Source organism: Triticum urartu, chromosome 3 (assembly GCF_003073215.2).
Source record: "Triticum urartu cultivar G1812 chromosome 3, Tu2.1, whole genome shotgun sequence".
NCBI lineage: Eukaryota > Viridiplantae > Streptophyta > Magnoliopsida > Poales > Poaceae > Triticum > Triticum urartu.
The window spans coordinates 387,470,940-387,477,474 of NC_053024.1; the positions used below are offsets into that span (position 1 = coordinate 387,470,940).

General features: G+C 44.7%; 1 long non-coding RNA gene across 1 annotated transcript; it reads left to right on the forward strand.

The window, feature by feature from the left end:
* The first annotated feature begins 5,319 nt into the window (after positions 1–5,319).
* On the forward strand, positions 5,320–6,178 carry LOC125548397. The gene is made up of 2 exons (XR_007301069.1): positions 5,320–5,829; positions 5,870–6,178. It is a non-coding gene; the product is annotated as an uncharacterized LOC125548397 (long non-coding RNA).
* The last annotated feature ends 357 nt before the right edge of the window (positions 6,179–6,535 follow it).

A 6,535-nucleotide genomic window follows, 5' to 3' on the forward strand; every position in this document is an offset into this window, starting at 1 on the left:
AGAGAAACTCTTTCTCCAGAAAGGACCCGTTCTTGGCAACAAAGATCTTGCCTTCGGATCTGAGGTAGAAGGTATACCCAATGGTTTCCTTGGGGTATCCTATGAAGACACATTTTTCCGACTTGGGTTCGAGCTTTTCAGGTTGAAGTTTCTTGACATAAGCATCACATCCCCAAACTTTTAGAAACGACAGCTTAGGTTTCTTCCCAAACCATAATTCATATGGTGTCATCTCAACGGATTTAGACGGTGCCCTATTTAAAGTGAATGTAGTTGTCTCTAGAGCGTATCCCCAAAATGATAGCGGTAAATCAGTGAGTGACATCATAGATCGCACCATATCCAACAGAGTGCGATTACGATGTTCGGACACACCATTACGCTGAGGTGTTCCAGGCGGCGTGAGTTGTGAAATGATTCCACATTTCCTTAAGTGCGTACCAAATTCGTGACTTAAATATTCTCCTCCACGATCTGATCGTAAGAATTTTATCTTTCGGTCACGTTGATTCTCTACCTCATTCTGAAATTACTTGAACTTTTCAAAGGTCTCAGACTTGTGTTTCATCAAATAGACATACCCATATCTACTTAAGTCATCAGTGAGAGTGAGAACATAACAATAGCCACCGCGAGCCTCAACGCTCATTGGACCGCACACATCAGTATGTATAATCTCCAATAAGTTGGTTGCTCGCTCCATTGTTCCGGAGAACGGAGTCTTTGTCATTTTACCCATGAGGCATGGTTCACACGTGTCAAATGATTCGAAATCAAGAGACTCCAAAAGTCCATCTGTATGGAGCTTCTCCATGCGTTTGACACCGATGTGACCAAGGCGGCAGTGCCACAGATATGTGGGACTATCATTATCAATCTTACATCTTTTGGTATTCACACTATGAATATGTGTAACATCACGTTCGAGATTCATTAAGAATAAACCATTGACCAGTGGGGCATGACCATAAAACAGATCTCTCATATAAATAGAACAACCATTATTCTCGGATTTAAATGAGTAGCCATCTCGTATTAAACGAGATCCAGATACAATGTTCATGCTCAAAGCTGGCACTAAATAACAATTATTGAGGTTTAAAACTAATCCCGTAGGTAAATGTAGAGGTAGCGTGCCGACGGCGATCACATCGACCTTGGAACCATTCCCGACGCGCATCGTCACCTCGTCCTTCGCCAGTCTCCGCTTATTCCGCAGCTCCTGTTTTGAGTTACAAATATGAGCAACCGCACCGTATCAAATACCCAGTAGCTACTACGAGTACTGGTAAGGTACACATCAATTACATGTATATCACATATAACTTTAGTGTTGCCGGCCTTCTTGTCCGCTAAGTATTTGGGGCAGTTCCGCTTCCAGTGTCCCTTTCCCTTGCAATAGAAGCACTCAGTCTCAGGTTTGGATCCATTCTTTGGTTTCTTCCCGGCAACTGATTTACCGGGCGCGGCAACTCCCTTGCTGTCCTTCTTGAAGTTCTTCTTACCCTTGCCTTTCTTGAAACTAGTGGTTTTATTGACCATCAACACTTGATGTTCCTTTTCGATTTCCACATCCGCTGATTTCAGCATTGAAAATACTTCAGGAATAGTTTTCACCATCCCCTGCATATTGTAGTTCATCACAAAGCTCTTGTAGCTAGGTGGGAGCGACTGGAGGATTCTGACCGCCTCGTCCGGGAGGTTAATGTTCAGCTGGGACAAGCGGTTGTGCAACCCATACATTTTGAGTATGTGCTCACTGACAGAACTATTTTCCTCCATCTTACAACTGTAGAACTTGCCGGGTACTTCATATCTCTCGACCCGGGCATGAGCTTGGAAAACCATTTTTAGCTCTTCGAACATCTCATATGCTCCGTGTTGCTCAAAACGCTTTTGGAGCCCCGGTTCTAAGCTGTAAAGCATGCCGGACTAAACGAGGGAGTAATCATCAACACGCGACTGCCAAGCGTTCATAACGTCTTGGTTCTCTGGGATGGGTGCTTCACCTAGCGGTGCTTCTAGGACATATGCTTTCCTGGCAGCTATGAGGATGATCCTCAGGTTCCGGACCCAGTCCGTATAGTTGCTGCCATTATCTTTCAGCTTGGTTTTCTCTAGGAACGCGTTCAAGTTGAGGTTGACATGAGCGTTGGCCATTTGATCTACAAGACATTTTGCAAAGGTTTTTTAGACTAAGTTCATGATAATTAAGCTCATCTAACCAAATTATTTAATGAACTCCCACTCAGACAGACATCCCTCTAGTCATCTAAGTGATACATGATCCGAGTCAACTAGGTCGTGTCTGATCATCACGTGAGACGGACTAGTCATCATCGGTGAACATCTTCATGTTGATCGTATCCACTATACGACTCATGTTTGACCTTTCGGTCTTCCGTGTTTCGAGGCCATGTCTGTACATGCTAGGCTCGTCAAGTTAACCTAGGTGTATTGCGTGTGTAAATCTGGCTTACACCCGTTGTATGTGAACGTTAGAACCTATCACACCGGATCATCACGTGGTGCTTCGGAACAACGGACCTTAGCAACGGTGCACAGTTAGGGGGAACACAATTCTTGATATTTTAATGAGGGATCATCTTATTTATGCTACCGTCGTTCTAAGAAAATAAGATGTAACCATGACAAACATCACATGCAAATCATAAAGTGACATGATATGGCCAATATCATCTTGCGCCTTTGATCTCCATCTTCGAGGCGCGGCATGAACACCATCGTCACCGGCACGACACCATGATCTCCATCATCGTGTCTTCATGAAGTTGCCTCGCCAACTATTACTTCTACTACTATGGCTAAAGGTTAGCAATAAAGTAAAGTAATTACATGGCGTTTTCAGTGACACGCAGGTCATAAATAAATTAAGACAACTCCTATGGCTCCTGCCGGTTGTCATACTCATCGACATGCAAGTCGTGATTCCTATTACAAGAACATGATCAATCTCATACATCACATATATCATTCATCACATCCTTTTGGCCATATCACATCACATAGCATACCCTGCAAAAACAAGTTAGACGTCCTCTAATTGTTGTTGCATGTTTTACGTGGCTGCTATGGGTTTCTAGCAAGAACGTTTCTTAACTACGCAAAACCACAAGGTGATATGCCAATTGCTATTTACCCTTCATAAGGACCCTTTTCATCGAATCCGATCCAACTAAAGTGGGAGAGAGACACCCGCCAGCCACCTTATGCATCAAGTGCATGTCGGTCAGTGGAACCAGTCTCACGTAAGCGTACATGTAAGGTCGGTCCGGGCCGCTTCATCCCACAATGCCGCCGGATCAAGATAAGACTAGTAACGGTAAGCAAATTGAACAAATCATCGCCCACAACGTCTTTGTGTTCTACTCGTGCATAGAAACTACGCATAGACCTAGCTTATGATGCCACTGTTGGGGAACATAGCAGAATTTTAAAATTTTCTACGCATCACCAAGATCAACCTATGGAGTCATCTAGCAATGAGAGAGAGGGAGTGCATCTTCATACCCTTGAAGATCGCTAAGCGGAAGCGTTCAAGAGAACGGGCTTGATGGAGTCGTACTCGTCGTGATCCAAATCACCGATGACCAAGCGCCGAACGGACGGCACCTCCGCGTTCAACACACGTGCGGTTGGGAGAAACGTCTCCTCCTTCATGATCCAGCAAGGGGAGAGGAGAGGTTGATGGAGATCCAGCATCACGACGGCGTGGTGGTGGAAGCAGCGGGATCTCGGCAGGGCTTCGCCAAGCACCAACGAGAGGGAGAGGTGTCACGGAGGGAGAGGGAGGTGCCAGGGACTTGGGTGCGGCTGCCCTCCCTCCCCCCCACTATATATAGGGCCCCTAGGGGGGCGCCGGCCCTAGGAGATCCAATCTCCAAGGGGGGCGGCGGCCAAGGGGGGGGGACTTGCCCCCCAAGTCAGGTGGGGCACCCACCACCCCTAGGGTTTCCAACCCTAGGCGCAGGGGAGGCCCATGGGGGGTGCACCAGCCCACCAGGGGCTGGTTCCCCTCCTACTTCAGCCCATGGGGCCCTCCGGAATAGGTGGCCCCACCCGGTGGACCCCCGGGACCCTTCCGGTGGTCCCGGTACAATACCGATTACCCCCGAAACTTTCCCGATGGCCGAAACTGGACTTCCTATATATAAATCTTTACCTCTGGACCATTCCGGAACTCCTCGTGACGTCCGGGATCTCATCCGGGACTCCAAACAACTTTCGGGTTACCGCATACTAATATCTCTACAACCCTGGCGTCACCGAACCTTAAGTGTGTAGACCCTACGGGTTTGGGAGACACGCAGACATGACCGAGACGACTCTCCGGTCAATAACCAACAGCGGGATCTGGATACCCATGTTGGCTCCCACATGTTCCACGATGATCTCATCGGATGAACCATGATGTCGAGGATTCAATCAATCCCGTATACAATTCCCTTTGTCAATCGGTACGTTACTTGCCCGAGATTCGATCATCGGTATCCCAATACCTCGTTCAATCTTGTTACCGGCATGTCACTTTACTCGTACCGTAATGCATGATCCCGTGACCAAACACTTGGTCACATTGAGCTCATTATGATGATGCATTACCGAGTGGGCCCAGAGATACCTCTCCGTCATACGGAGTGACAAATCCCAGTCTCGATCCGTGTCAACCCAACAGATACTTTCGGGGATACCTGTAGTATACCTTTATAGTCACCCAGTTATGTTGTGACGTTTGGTACACCCAAAGCACTCCTACGGCATCCGGGAGTTACACGATTTCATGGTCTAAGGAAATGATACTTGACATTGGAAAAGCTCTAGCAAACGAACTACACGATCTTGTGCTATGCTTAGGATTGGGTCTTGTCCATCACATCATTCTCCTAATGATGTGATCCCGTTATCAATGACATCCAATGTCCATAGTCAGGAAACCATTACTATCTATTGATCAACGAGCTAGTTAACTAGAGGCTCACTAGGGACATGTTATGGTCTATGTATTCACACATGTATTATGATTTCCGGATAACACAATTATAGCATGAATAATAGACAATTATCATGAACAAGGAAATATAATAATAATCATTTTATTATTGCCTCTAGGGCATATTTCCAACACAGAAGAACATGTTTCCTATATAAAAAAAACAACACTATACGAAGAGTAAATAGCATTAGTGAGTTCTAGTACCTATATTGCAAAAGTTCATTGACAAAAAAAATCAGTACAGTATGGTGCTTCAGTTCACTGATGCCATTTGCTTCATAGTTTCTCTGTTGTTTCAACTTTTATTTTACCCTTTTTGTCTGTAAATTCTGCATCTTTTTTGTTTACAGATTATAGACTATACACATGATACTTTTACTGGGACCAGAGTATTACTTCTAGGCAAGTTCAAAATAAAACCCGCCACTCCTCATTCTGTGAATGTGTGTGTGTGTGTGTCATGGCATCTTGTCTCTGTGTTGCATCATGTAGGATCCAAAAGGTGAAAAGATCCCTGCAGATCTCTGCAGTCTCTCAAGTTTATTTCATTTTGATTCATCCAGGAAGCAGGACAAGCACCACAAAAGGGCTCTCCCTCCCTTGGCTCCTTGCATTCCCTTCTCCTTGCAGACCAGGCCGGGCGCTGGGCCAACCACTTCGTCTGTCTACCTCCTTCCCCGGTGAGCCCATGCTCTTCTGCTCTTGACACTTTGAGCCGCCTGCAATTCTTTTCTCTATTCGAAAATTCCCAAAGCATCAGTACTTTGTATCAGGATACACCATGTTATTTCTGCAAATTTCCATTATGCTTGTATGTCCAAAATATGTACATTTACTACTTTTGATTTGTTGTAGTGCAGAGAAGCTACCCTGTTGCGGGCTGACCTGGAGGCGGCTCCTCCATGTTGACACAATTGCACGAGCAACGTGCTACTGACCACGCAAGCTTCCTCAAGGAGCTCGTGCCCAACGATACTGAAAGGAAAAACTGCTCCAGTTTTGAACTTCTTATCCAGTCATGCTATTACTTAGTGAAAAATGGAAAGAAAGTGTATTGCAATTGATCTCTCTTAGACCCTGTCAATCCTCTATTTATCCTTTGTTTGCTTGTTTTTTGGCCTGTAATTCAAGAACTTTGACCTTCATAATTCGGTTTTTGGTTAATTTGTTATGCCCAGTAGAAACCATTAAATCTGAAGAGGCTTCTAATAGCAAGAAAATGTCCAGTCGGTGTGGTGTATATGTCATTCATGTATGAAAATTGTCGGTGTTGTGTATATGTTATTCATGTACATGTATTATATGTGTGAAAAAATTTATGTATATGATGAGATGATTGCTACTTCTTCAAAGAAGGTATAGTACATGATAGCTTGATGTGCATACAAGAATAAAAAATAGTTTGAATCAAAAATATTGACCAGTACGAATTAAAAACAATGATCAGTTTGAAAAAAAAGATGGTTAGGTTTTGGTATTCTGTGACGTTGACGTTCAAGAGTTAACGTCCAAGAAAACGTC